We start from the raw sequence: 15,505 nt of genomic DNA, 5'->3' as shown, positions 1-15,505 counted from the left end.
TCTTTTAAATTCTAGATTTGGACACAAAGTTGGACTATTGTAAGTTGGTCGATAGTCTGTGTCTCAGTTCCCAAAATTTTCTTTCATATACCTTAAAGACTTGTTGTAAGGTATAGACAGGAGATACGTAGATGTTAAAATTGTGGTATGCGTGTAAACATGCAGTAATAACATGCGAGCATGAGATGTGAACTTTTTTGAATTTTCCACATTCACACCACATCTCATTTAACCTTATTGTAAATCTCCCTATTGGTCAAACTTCTCTTAGATGTTATGTCTTTTGTACTAAAAATCTTGTACTTATTTTATCAAAGGTGATCATATGAGTGTTTGCCTTTGATTAACGCAATTTTTGAGTAGACATGTCCAACATTAATCATGACATGTACCTCCCTGTCTCTCTTGACGAAGAATTTGTTCTAGAGGGTGTATGTTGCGATGACCATGGAACAAATGAGGAGGTCCCCAACGGCTGTTGTCAAATAATTTGAATGACCTACACAACATTGACATGATGGAAAGACAAGATAAAAATTGGGTTACTAGACATGTTCAGTGGATCGACATATGGAATAATAGACCTGAGCACACATTAATGGGTCATCAATGCAAGACCTATTGTTTTACACACGAGAATACATGGAATGGTACTTGGCCAATTCCATCTATTTTTATCTGTATCACGACTACTGTAAGATCTAAGGACCCACCAATAGTGAAGGACTACAACAACATTTAAAACCGGTGCGACTCCTATGCCCTCGTATCAAGAGACTCACCAACATGTATCAAATCCTCCACACAACATGACACCACAAGAAAACATAATTGACGGAAGAATTTCATTTGTAACAGCTTCAGAGGATTTTTTTACAAACTTATTTAGAGTAGATTTTACAACTCCATCTTCAACATAGTTACTGTTCTTACCAGAGATCTGCTATAGATGTGATCCGCCGAGTAAGATTGGTGAGTCTCCTTCACTGGTACGCTTGATGTTCCAAGATGGGGATGGTACCTGCAAAAGAGACTCCGATGCCAAAGATAGTGTTTGTGGGTGTATGAGTCTCGTATAAGTAATGCCCGTACCTTTGTGTGTATTAGGGTTTTGTTGGGCCTTGGGCTCGAGATCAGTTTATGACCTAATTGGATAGCGAGCCGATGTCGCCTAGCGCGTGTCCGAGGTCACTCCGCGCTGTGATGCCGAGCTCAAGCTCGGCATAGCGGTACGGATAGTACACTAGCCCCCCGAGCTCCGAAGACCGTAGGTCGAGGAGTTAAGACCGAGCTCGACAAGGGGTCGTGACTTTTCGCGTACGCCTATTTGTCATGACGCCATGTGTCATAACTGTCACCTCGTTCCCATAACGCGTGGGCAGCGCGGTGAAAAAATTGTATTTTGATGACGTGGCCTCTTTGGGCCGATGTGGTGTTCCGATGTCCATGTTTCATGGTGGGGCTGAGGAGCTCGGCAATAATGAGCTTACTGCTTGGTTAGGTTGGTAAACCTTTGACTGAGTCAGCAAATTGGTGAGGGACAAGTCGGCAACTCGACTGGTCAGTACACTTTCCCCCCAAGCACCGAGTGATGTAAGAGCAAAGGGGCTTCTGAGGAGTTCCCAAATTTGTTGTTTGAAGGTTCAAATTTGACCTTGTTAAGTAAATGTGATCTCAAGGTTCGGACTCGACCTTGGCATATCAAGGTTCGAACTCGACCTTGGTTAAGAAAATGTGATCTCAAGGTTCGGACTCGACCTTGGCATATTAAGGTTCGAACTCGACCTTGGTTAAGAAAATGTGATCTCAAGGTTCGGACTCGACCTTGGCATATCAAGGTTTGAACTCGACCTTGGTTAAGAAAATGTGATCTCAAGGTTCGGACTTGATCTTGGCATATCAAGGTTCGAACTCGACCTTGGTTAAGAAAATGTGATCTCAAGGTTCGGACTCGACCTTGACATATCAAGGTTCGAACTCGACCTTGGTTAAGAAAATGTGATCTCAAGGTTCGGACTCGACCTTGGCATATCAAGGTTCGAACTCGACCTTGGTTAAGAAAATGTGATCTCAAGGTTCAGACTCGACCTTGGCATATCAAGGTTCGAACTCGACCTTGGTTAAGAAAATGTGATCTCAAGGTTCGAACTCGACCTTGGTTAAGAAAATGTGATCTCAAGGTTCGGACTCGACCTTGGCATGTCAAGGTTCGAACTCGACCTTGGTTAAGAAAATGTGATCTCAAGGTTCGGACTCGACCTTGGCATATCAAGGTTCAAACTCGACCTTAGTTAAGAAAATGTGATCTCAAGGTTCGGACTCGACCTTGGCATATCAAGGTTCGAACTCGACCTTAGTTAAGAAAATGTGATCTCAAGGTTCGGACTCGACCTTGGCATCAAGGTTCGGATTCGACCTTGGCAACGTAATTTGTATTTGAAGGTTCGAACCCGACTTTAACATCAAGGTTCGAACTCGACCTTGGTAACGTAATTTGTATTTGAAGGCTCTTAACCTTGTGGTCGTGGGTTCGAGCCCCACGGTGGGCGCCAAATGTTCTTACCGGAGATCTGCTGTAGAGGTGATCCGCCGAGTAAGATTGGTGAGCCTCCTTCACTAGTACGCTTCATTTTCCAAGATGGGGGTGGTACCTGCAAAAGAGACTCTGATGCCAAAGTTAGTGTTTGTGGGTGTATGAGTCTCGTATAAGTAATGCCCGTACCTTTGTGTGTATTAGGGTTTTGTTGGGCCTTAGGCCCGAGATCAGTTTATGACCTAATTGGATAGCGAGCCGATGTCGCCTAGCGCGTGTCCGAGGTCACTCCGCGCTGTGATGCCGAGCTCGAGCTCGGCATAGCGGTACAGATAGTACACTAGCCCCCCGAGCTCCGAAGACCGTAGGTTGAGGAGTTAAGACCGAGCTCGACAAGGGGTCATGACTTTTCGCGTACGCCTATTTGTCATGACGCCATGTGTCATAACCGTCACCTCGTTCCCATAACGCGGGCAGCGCGGTGACAAGATTGTATTTTGATGACGTGGCCTCTTTGGGCCGATGTGGTGTTCCGATGTCCATGTTTCATGGTCGGGCTGAGGAGCTCGGCAATAATGAGCTTACTGCTTGGTTAGGCTGGTAAACCTTTGACCGAGTCAGCAGATTGGTGAGGGACAAGTCGACAACTCGACTGGCCAGTACAGTTACCAATCGGATTTTTATAATAAATCTAGTAGTTCCTCAACTGCATTCCAACAACTAGTCCTTGATGATGATCCAAATTTTGCAAAGCAACAACCAACACGACGTAGCCCAGGATCTAACATAAGTCATTCTCGTTGTGGAACTAGACATTATTACAAAGATTAAACCTTATGTAATTCACTTTGTCTTAATGTAATATTTAATGCAATCTCTCTTTATGTATGTAATGTTTAAGTCATTAATATTATAAATTATTAAAATTATATATTATAAAAATTATCAATTATAAAAATTATACATTATTAAAATTATAACTTATTAAAATTATAAATTATTTATTATTATTATATATGAAACTTTATGACAAAAATTAGTAATCATTAAATTTTTATTATTAAATTAAAATAATTTTACTAAATAAATACACATAATACTTTATTTTATATACAAATTTATTATAATTATAATAATATGTTATTTTTAAATTTTTTTAATAAATAAAATATAATTTTACTTTTTTTTAAGGAAAAAGGTCAGGCTCATTTTTAAAACGAAAAAAATATAAAAACAAGACTACTCAGAATTCAGTTCTATTGGAATCGAATTTCAACAACCACACGCCCGGTGCCCCCATGTAAAAGTTTAGAATTCGGTTTTCTAGTGGCCAAATTCTAACTTTTACAAAAAAAAAAAAAATAAGTCTAGTTGGATAAATATTTTGTGCGAGTCAATTTTCTCAGCTTTTTTTTTTAAAAAAATTATATAACAGTAAAAAAATTCCCTATAATATTAGGGAAATACATGAAGTTTACTTTTCTTATGAGGGTTTGCAAGGACGGATCCCATGTTTGTATTAGTGGGCAGTTGCTCCCACTTAAATATATTTTTTATATATATATATATAATATTAATTATTTTATAAAAAATATATTATTAATTATATTATTATATTTAATATGATAAAATATATTAATATTTTGCTTATATTTTATTTTATTATTTAATTATTTTTATTTTGTGACAAGATTATCTTAATTTTTTATGAAAAAAAATTCATTTATTCTAAGAGTAAGTTTTGATAGATTTATTTTACTTAATAACTAATGCTCTACATTAAATTTTTAAAAATCCAACTGTTAAATTAAAAGTTCTCAATGTATTCTACTTAATAATGAATATTTTACATCAATTTTTAAATATTTAACAGTTAAATTAAAGCTTTTACGTATAAATCAAGTTTATAAATTTTTTTAAAAAATTAAAAATCATATGATACTTTGTTAGATGGATTCAAATTAACATTTTTTTATTATCCATAAATTTAAATTAATGAAATAGAGTATCAAATAATTTTTATTTTTTTAATTTTATAAATTTGATCTATACATTAAAGAATTTTAATTTAACGGTTGAACACTTGATGTAGAACATAAATTATTAAGTGAAATAAGTCTATAAAAATTTACTCTTGAAATAAGTAGATCCCTCCTCATTTTTTTATTATTATAATATACAGTATTTTTTTACTAAAAGATGTATTACTTCTTTACTCATTAAAGATGTTATTATTTAATTTACTAATATAGTTTTTTTAATTTTAATTTTAATTTTTAATTCTTTGACCCTGTATATGTGTATTGTGTGAGAGGATCCACATTAAGAGGAATAAGATAAATTATCACACAATTTTTTTTAACTTAAACATCAAAGTAATTGCCACACATTTTTTTTATAACTTAAACATATTTAAATAAAAAAAATTACTCTTATAAAAAAAATAGACATTGTACTCATAAAATATTTTTTTATTTTAAACGAGTGCAGAAATTTAGAAGACACTAAAAGAAAATAAATTAATAATTTTATTATTTTTATCCTATTAATTTTTATCATTTTATTCCTCTAATTTTAAATAAGTCAATCCTTATTATGACCATCTTTGTAATCTTTTCTATTTTTATCATAAATAAATCACAAAAAATATAAAATTACACTTAAATATAATCTCAGAAAGAAAGAGAAAAAGGAAAAGTTGTTACTCTATTTATAAGATAATCATAATTTATAAAAATAAGATATTTTAACTTTTTTACCATAAAAATATATTTTCTAAAAAATTATTATATTTTTACTAAAAGTAATATAGGAAATTTTATTGTCCTTACTTAACAAATTTTTTTGAATCCGTGGGTATGCCCTGTCACCTTATTTGATGAAATAATTTGCCGTTTGTTAGGTTGGATTAATAAATGAAAAGTTAAGCGTACTGTGTACATTTGATTATAAGTCAAAATTTCATGTTCCCATTTTTAACATACTCAACCAATTACACCTACCTTCCATAGTAGGTATGCTGCACACCAAAAAAAAGAATAGTACATGCCACTGACCCCAATCAGAAAACAGAAAAGATAGGCCAACTTTGATTCCGTAAATAATCTATGCTTGTGAAATGAATAAAAAAAATCCGTGAACCTTTTCACTTTAAAAGCACTATGATCTTTATGGATAGTTATGTGTGAAACAAGAAAGATTATAAAAACCTTTTTTTTTTTTCACTCTGACTTCTAATCACATGAACTTTGACTAGACTTGGTGGAATATTTTCCTTTTGTTGATCTAATATTTCATCAAATAAGGTGCTTATATGTTATAAGATGCCGTGGTGATGTAGCAAGTTCTCTCTTCCCTGTTTGTTTTCTCTGGCTTTGCAAATGGGAAAGTAGAAGAAAAGCATAAATCGCAAAAGGAATAACAAAAGTGTGACCACAATTCTTCTTGTCCATATGACAGCATTACTTTTACATAACTTCGTCCATAAAAATTCGGGTTTCTTTTTGGGTCGTGAAAGTTTTAATGACAAATGTTAAATATAATATACTAATATTTGGCTCGTGATAAACACACCTCCACTCTCCTATAAGCACACCCCCTTTTAAAAAAAATATATATATAATGTCTAAATTACCCTTAAAAAAAAAAAATTCCTAAATTTACACCCCTCCTTCCTCGCACCCCCTTCCTCGCACCCCCTTCCCCGCAAGCAGAACGGGCCGTACTGCAAGCAGAACGGCCCGTACTGCTTGCAATACGGTCCGTTCTGTTTTCAGTGCTGGCCGTTCTACAGAAAAACGGCCATACTGTTTTCAGTATGCCCCGTTCTGCAAGCAGTACGCCACGTTCTTCAATCAGTACGGCCCGTTCTGCAAGCAGTACAGGCCGTTCTGCTTGCAGCAAGGGCCGTTCTGGGGCCGTTCTACAGGCCACTGCGTCACTTTTAAAATGGCTACCTTATGACTGATTTTAAAACCCCGATTTTAAAAGTTATTTTTGTACTAATCTTTCTTTTCATAGAACAAGTAAGAGTCTTTCTCATACAGAATCACTTGCCGACATTGCGCACCCCTCTTCTTTCTCTTTCTGGCACTCCTCTTCTTCTTCTTCTTACTGTTACGAAAAGTTCTTTCCGGAATTATATAAAAATGTTCCGGAAAATACTTTCCATAATATTAAATTCTTATTCCGGAAAGTATTTTCCGGAAATATTTTGTTATATAATTCCGGAAAGTATTTTCCATAATATTAAAGTTACTATTACGGAAAGTTCTTTCCGGAATTATATGAACAATAATTTCTATTCCAAAAAGTACTTTCCAGAATGCTAATGACTGTAAAAGTACTTTTCGAAATGCTATGACTGTAAAAGAACCTTTCTTATGCTGATTATGGTGGGACTAGTCCTTTTTTTCTATTCAGAATGACTGTAAAAGTATATTGCTTAATAACATTGAGCGGAAAGAGGCTTTGGGAAGAAGAGGGGTGTGAAATGTGGGGTGCGGGGAAGGAGGGTGGGGGTAGGGAGGTGTAAATTTAAGAATTTCATTTTTTTAAAGGGTAATTTAGACATTTTATATTTATTTTTTTTAAAAAGGGGGTGTGTTTATATGAGAGTGGAGGTGTGTTTATCACCAGCCCTAATATTTTCCTTTTGTTGGGCCATTATCGGTTGGATGAACCCTCAAAAGTATCGTCGTGGGCTCGGAAATCATATAACTTGCCTAAAATCAATGAAGCAATTCTTCACCACTTTGGAAATATAACAATATCTGGTTTTATTATAATACAATTGGGCTCGATATCATACCCTTTTTATTTTACACTCCACAATCCTAAAAGAAAAAATGTTTTTAAGCACTATTTTCTTTGGACTTATTTATATATAAGTAAAAAAAATTAAATTTCTTAGATATAAGCAAATTCTACTAAAGTCAATTTTATTTAATGTTAAATCCAAAAATATTCCTATAATAATTAATAAGAACACTATCTATCATGAATGTGGTTAAGAATATTTTAAAAAATGTAATATAAAATTGTGAAAATTAAATATATTTAATAAATTTTTTATTTGTGAGAAATTAGTTATATATATATATATAGAGAGAGAGAGAGAGTATCTAATACATTAGATGGAAGTATAGATATCGAAATAAAAATGTATGGTTTGATAGCTCGTTAAACTCGTTCAACCTATTTGGTTTGATTTTTTTTTCTCTCTCTCTAATTTGTAAAAATTAAATAAAAATAAAAAAGAAAATAGGTTAATTTATCCAATGGATAGACAAAGAAATTAGTGACTGATTAAGAACTTAGGTTGACTCAACTTAATATACATCATAAGCATTCACCTATTGCATTGAACAAATCTATTTGACAACTCTAGTCTAATGTGTTGGTCATTCTTCATTCAAATATTATAGGCTTAGTTTTGTAATCTTGAAATTGAGAATGAAAATTTAGGTAGGTGTAACACTATTAATTTTGTGACATTTGATTTAATTATATAAGTGATTGTATGATTTGTGTTATTTAATTGTTAATTGTTGTTTAAGAACTCTAGAGTCAAGGAATTTTGAGGGTTAAGTTGGTATTTGAGGTAGTTGAATTAGAGATAAGTTGGGTCAACTTCAGGAAGGACATATAAGGTTTTTCTTAAGACATGAATCTCATAAGTTCATATGTTAAGAAACCTTAGAGAGAAGCTAATGAGAATTTCGTTGAAATTTGAGTGAATTCTTTCCATTTTCCTTTACTAAAACCTTTCTCTTCTCCCTTATTGTAGTTGATCAATCTTGTCGAGTTAGAGATCAAAGCTTGCGAAGTCAAGAATCTCCAGTTTTAGGACATGTGAAATTCTTTTCTTCTCTTTGATTTAGATTGTTAAGAGGTAAGGGAAGCTTGATGTTTTGAATGATCCTTGTTGTATGATGATTTTTTGTTGATTAGAGTCACTAGATTCATAGCTATTGTTGTTTGAAATCCATGAGTGATGAATTGCGAAATTGGGATGTTCTTGAAGTTGCTTATGAAGAGTAGATGGTGGATCTTCTTAATCTTTAGTTTCATGTTGTTTTTGGTGTTGTTTATGAACTATATATGATGCAAATGGGATTTATATCTGGTTGCATGTGAATTTTGGTTGATTTTCAAGTGGTTAGTGCCAAAATTGAGTTTTGCACAAGTGCAAAACTGATGTCGTGTCAGCCGCATCTTCATGGCATTAGGTTTAGTTTCAACCAAGGGGTTTTGTCTTGTTCATGCTGAGCATAAGATTGGTGGCGTTGAGCATGAGGAGAGAGAATCATTTTGGGTTGAAATCATGCCAAACGTGGTTCGTCGGGCACTTGCATGATGAAAACTTGTTGTTTTATAGTTGAATGATGATGAATAAGTTATGTGGTTGATGATGTATGATGATGAATCTATATGTTGTAAGTTGATACATGATTAATGATGTTTGTATTGTTAATTTGTGAGATGATAAATGATTGGCTTGTAAAGTTGTGTGTTTTTTACATTATGATTATAATGATTCATGTTTAGAGTTGAATTTTCGCAATTTATGGTTTTGTTTTGAGAGATTGTTATGTTACTTTCTTTACCTTACGTTGGATTTTATATTTGGCTAATTAGGTATGGATTAAATTTTATTTTTATATCTGTTGCTTCGTTAAATATATGTTATTCATATATGCGAGTAGAGGATGTCACATTGTGATTCGGTAGGGTCTAGCCACTTAAATTGCTCACTTCTATAGTATGAGATCTTTGTAACACTTATCTTATTTCTTCTAAATATGGCTTATAATTATTTAATTATTAAAAAAATAAAAAATATTCAAATTACACAACCTATAATACTGAATTAATTGGAGGTACATAAAGGATAAGTTTATTTATCACACATAGATATTAATTACTAGTCATATTTACTAGCATTTTTACCAATTGCTTATAAGAAAAGAAAAGGTTGTTGTTTTTTTTAATAGTTAATATTTACAAACCCTTCATATTTCTTATGTCATTTTACAATAACAAATGCTATATATTACATAGTGGGTTGACGTGATTTGTTGGAGGAAGGGTTAAAGTGATGGTTTCATGACTATCAAAGAAGATTGGTGTAGTCTTGTTTGGGAGTATTATTGCTAGGGAACCTTGTCCATGAAAGGTGATTGTATTACTTTGTGTATCAATTGTCCATTGCATTCAAGGAAAAATGACATGTACCAAAATGGTGAAAAGTCCAACATTGGGTGAATTCATCTATATAATCAATTTATAATAGTTTTTTAAAACAAAAATAAATAAATAAATTTAAAGAGACAAGAACACAAAAGGAGTGAGAACATAAATCATATAAATCAAGCAAATAACTAAAATATAATCATATATCTATACATCTCTCTCTCTCTCTCTCTCTCTCTCTCTCTCTATATATATATATATATATATATATATATATATTTATACATACATATATTTATTTATTATTTTTTTTAAAAAAATTAATCATACTCCATGGAAAGATTTTAATACATAAAAGGAGTGAGAACATAAATCATATAAATCAAACAAATAAGTAAAATATATCACACACACACACACACATATATATATATATACATGCATATATTTATTTATTATTATTTTTTAAAATTTAATCACACTCCATGGAAAGATTTTAATTATAGATTTGTACTGACTAGTCAGGATAAATGAGTTATAACAAGAATATTTCACCTAGATCAAATAAATACTTATTTAAATCCCCAAGGTCAAACTTCTAACCTACAAAGAAATTCAAACTTTTTTTTTTACTCATACATGATCATATTAGTTAAAAAATACCATCATAATAACTTACTAATCATAATGAATAAAAAAAATACCGATTACTATATATATATATATATATATATATATATATATATATATATATATATATATATATATATATATATATATATATATATATATATATATATATATATATATATATATATATATATATATATATATATATATATATATATATATATATATATATATATATATATATATATATATATCATGTCTATACATATTTTCATTCTAGTTTAATATGTGTTAGATAAAAGATAAAATTATAACTATAATTAAAACATAATAAAATATATAAATAACCAATATTTTAAGTATAAAACAATTATCTAAATGAACTTGACATTATTTTATGTAACTAAAATGTAAGAGTTTTAAATAAAGTATTTGCAAATAAGAATTAACATTTTAAAATAAATTAAAAACACACACAAATAATGCATATACTATGTTAAAAGAATCAAAAGCAGTTAAATTATATATAACATTAGCATAAAATAAATGAACAAGATAGAGTTAGGGATATCCTACCGAACAATTATAGTTATATTTTTTTAGAAGAAAAAAACTTATTACAAATGTCTCTTCTCCCTATTTGAATAATTTATGAGACAATTGAAATAGGTATTAGGAGTATTTAGAACCTTGAAGACAACTTAATATTGAGACGCTTAAATTTTTCTATTTTTCTCACATAACTTTTTCACTCACAAGAATTAGCTTTCTCTCATCTGATTTTAGGCAACCTTTAAAAGCCTATTTATAGACAAGTTGCATGATTGTTCATAGTTTGAATTTAATGTCATTTATTCTTATTTTATTCATTTGCAAATGCAAATTCTTTTCTAAGAAGATTCTTATTTCTAACTGATCCAATAGTATTATGCATACCCATCTTCACATTTATGCGGATGAGCCCCCCACCCCTTTGAATTTTTCTTCTTCCTTATCCCTATAATTAATGAAAATTGTTTACTTCTTCTAGCTTTCTGTGCCATTTGTGTGTGTATATGTGTGCGTATGTGTGTATATATGTGTGTGTATATATATGTATATGTATGTATGTATATATGTATAATTCTACAAAAATTTATAAATTTATACAATAAAGATTAATTAATTAATGTTAATATTCTAGTTAATCATTAAATTATGAATCTTTATGATTAAACTAATGCATTATTATTTTACATCAAGAGTAAAAACTAGATTGTTACCTCTTTATTTATTTTACTTACTAAAATATTTAAATTCACAATTTTAAGAAATGCTAAAAAATAACTTATAACTGAAAAAAAAAACTTATATTTATATATAATTACAATCTCCTTAGTGGTTTATTGTTACTTATGTTGTTTAGTTGAAATCAATTAATGATGTTGATGTCAAGTTTGTGAAATGTTGGAGTTATTATAAGTTGTTTTAAATTGCAAGTTGTATGTTTGGAACTTGTTGACAATTTAAAGTTGTTTGTTAAGTTGAATGTTGTTATTTAATTGATTCAATTTGTTACTCAATGTTGTATTATATGTTGATTCTTTTCACAAGTTTATCCTTCTTTTCCTTGTGATTGAAACTGTAATGATCATACTTGGTATGAGAGCATGATAAAATTAGTTGGATGGCTTGGTTGGCTAGGTGGTGAGTCATGTTGCTAATGACTCATTTTGCTAAGACTATTCTATTGTAGCTAGGTCTTGCATAATTATTTGATCGACAAGTAGGATTACTTATATACTCTAGTATATTGTGTATGTAGATTGTATATGTGTACAAGTTATTTATTTATTTTTTATTTCCTACCTTATACATATATCAATGTGTATGTTAATTCTAAGATAGTTGAATGTTTTATTCTTTCTTTTCCAGTGTTGAGAGTGAACTACAGTAAGTTTAAGACGTATTAGGTGTTGTTGTATATGACAGATGCACAAATTGGTAACCTAAAACACTGAACAAACATGTTAGATAAATTCTCCCTAAGGCGTGTGATGGCATTGACCTTAAGCACTTATCTATGTATAGGTGCAAGCCCTCCAACATACAATAGGATCGTCTCAAGCAACTTAAGGAACAAAACTAGTAAGGGATGAGAACCTAAAAGAGAGAAAATAGAAAGAAAAGAGAAAACTGAAGTGTTTTGGGACAATTAAACAGTGATGCAAAGACATTTATTTATAGAGTTATGGAGCTCTTGAGAAACTTGTAAATCATCCAAAAATTAGGGAATAAACTTTATCCAAACATAACTGTAAGTTGTCAAAAATTAAGGGATAAACTTTATCCGAATAAAATATTAGATCTGGTAGGGTCAGATGAGATTTTTAAGATCGTGTCAACTCTTAAATTGAAACATAAAAAATAGTCATATTTTGGATAAATTTTGTCTCAATTAATTAAAACAATTTAATGTAATCAAAAATTAAAAAAAAATCGAATCCCATTTTTTGCACACATAGGGAGGGAAATCGACAAATTTGAACTACAATGGACTCACAAGGCCCATTGTCATACACGCGAGCCTAACACCTTTTGTTTGCCTCTTTGGAAGTGTTAGGAACACTTTGATACATAATGACTCAAATTTTACATGGACCAAGCAATATGAGACTTCTTTTGAAATAGATACTCATATGTGTCATATATATGCAACAATCCCCCACATATTTCAAAAGAAAAAAAAAAATATTTTATTTTACTTTAAAAAAAGAGATTAAGAAAGAAGAGATTGGAGCTGGTGTAACAAGCTATATGAACCAGACCTAGATTGGTAATACTTAACATAGAGTGAGATTGGTGTAGCAAGCTATATGAACAAAAAACACTTACTGTATATTAGTAGTTTTATAAATCACATTACACCCCACAATTCTTTTTGTTATCATTGTTTTGCGCTACTAGGTCATGCGCATGCCTGGTATTCATGAGTGCTTTAGAGATCTCGCCAATATCTCATGCAATTGGCCCCACTTAACACTCATATAGGTGATTTCATCAAGTGCATGCCACAAATCATACACCACCTATAAGAGATATGAAAATCATTAAAAATTTTATAATGTGTCAAGCTTTCTCATCATAAAGCTTAACAATAAAACTTATCATCTCAGTAATGTAGCTTTAGCACTTTATCACATCATAGGAAAGGACAAAGATTTAAGAAATCAATTTTAGTGCTAGTAGAACTAATAGGTGACTTATTCTTACCCATATAAACCTCATTCATTAGATCTCCAATCACAAAGGTTGGATTACCATCACGTGTTTGTTTTCAATTGGCTTTAGTCCCATTCTTCTTGATGTTTCATAAATCATTTTTCTTCCTAGGAGTTTTGTCAAAGGATTTGCTAAGTTTCCTTCTGACTTCATATAACTAATGAAAATAGTTCCATCCTTCAGCAACTGTTGTACTATATCATGTCTCAATTGTATATATATGTCTATTTTTCCCATTGTAATATTTATTCTTAATTATGGCTATTATCAATTGGCTGTCACAATATATTGACTCTGATGGGGTTGGTTTCATTCTTAGAGGAATGTTTACCAAGTAGTTTCTCAACCACTCAGCCTTAGTATTAGTCATATCCAAAGCTACAAACTTTGACTCCATAGTTGATCTAGCCATAATAGATTGCCTAACTAATCTCCATGCAATCGCACCACCACTGAGTGTAAATACATAGCCACTAGTGGATTTTGTCTCATTTGAATCGAAGATCCAATTAGCATCATTGTATCCTTCTAGTACAATGGGAAATCTACTATACTCAATACAATGATTCATGGTACCTCTCAAGTATCTCATGAGTCTTGAAAGTGCTTCCCAATGGTCTTGATTAGGACTATGGGTATATCTACTTAGTCTACTTACTGCATATTCAATGTTGGATCTAGAAAAGTTCATCATAGGTAGCATGCTCCCTATAATTTGGGCATATCGAGATTGAGCAAGAGAATCTCCTTTATTCTATTTTAGTTGAGAGTTAACATCATAAAGGGTAGTCATAGACTTACAGTCGCAATAATCAAACTTCTTAAGAAGTCTCTCAACATAATGTCCTTGGGATAGTAAAATACTACCACCCTTTCTTACAACTTTAACTCCCAAGATTACACTTGCCTCACCATGTCTTTCATATCAAACTTAGAAGCAAGAAAATATTTAGTTTTGAACATATATCATCACAAGTACCAAAAATAAGCATGTCATCCACATATAAGCATATGATAACACAATCATCATTCACAAATTTGGTGTACACACATCTATCAACACTACTGGAAGTAAACTCATCATTAAGTAAAGCTTGATCAAAATTTTCATGCCACTGTTTTGGTGCTTGTTTTAAAACATAAAAGGATTTTAAGACAGCTGTGTGAACTTCTCCAAGGATCACTTGATATTGACAGGCAAGAAATGTGAACACTTAGTCAATCTGTCAATCACAACTCAAATAGCATCACTATTTCTAGTCGACTTAGGCAATCCATCAATGAAATCCATAGTGATACTATCCAACTTCCACTACAGGATCTTCATCATCTACAATTAAACCACCAGACTTCTGGTGCCCAACGTTAGCCTTCTGACAGGTCAGACAGGCCGCCATATATTCAACAATGTCTCTCTATACTTAGAATCTTGAGGTAGGCAAATTCTGCCCTTAAACCTCAAATCCTATCTTCACCCATCTTAAAGCCAACTGCTTTTTCTGTATCTAACAAATTAAGAACCTTCACAACTTCCGAATATTACAACTACTTCATGCCAACTTGCTATAAGAACTCACTAGCAATGGTAATCATGCCACAGCTAATGTGGTCTTGAGCCAACTCCACATACAGATTCAAATCTCTAAATCTCTCAACCAGCTCCAACTCCTTCACCATCAAACTAGACATGTGGATGGATTTTCTACTCAAAGCGTCTGTCACTACATTAGCCTTCCTAGGGTGATACATCAACTAAAATTCATAATCTTTTAAAATATTTCATCCACTGTCTTTGTTTCATGTTCAACTCTTTCTGATCAAGCAAGTACTTCAACTCTTGAAATCATCAAAGATGTTAAATCCTGCACTATGAAAATAGTGCATTCA

At 31.8% G+C, this 15,505-nt stretch overlaps 1 pseudogene; it reads right to left on the bottom strand.

Annotated features, from left to right (window-relative positions):
• Nucleotides 1–13,323: 13,323 nt before the first annotated feature.
• Nucleotides 13,324–15,015, bottom strand: LOC145958671 (secreted RxLR effector protein 161 pseudogene; annotated as a pseudogene).
• Nucleotides 15,016–15,505: the final 490 nt, after the last annotated feature.

The sequence above is a fragment of the Cajanus cajan genome, chromosome 6, assembly GCF_000230855.2.
Source record: "Cajanus cajan strain Asha chromosome 6, NIPB_CcT2T_4, whole genome shotgun sequence".
Classification (NCBI taxonomy): Eukaryota; Viridiplantae; Streptophyta; class Magnoliopsida; order Fabales; family Fabaceae; genus Cajanus; species Cajanus cajan.
The sequence above is the reverse complement of the archived record's forward strand: the minus strand, read 5'-3'. Positions and strand labels throughout refer to the sequence as shown.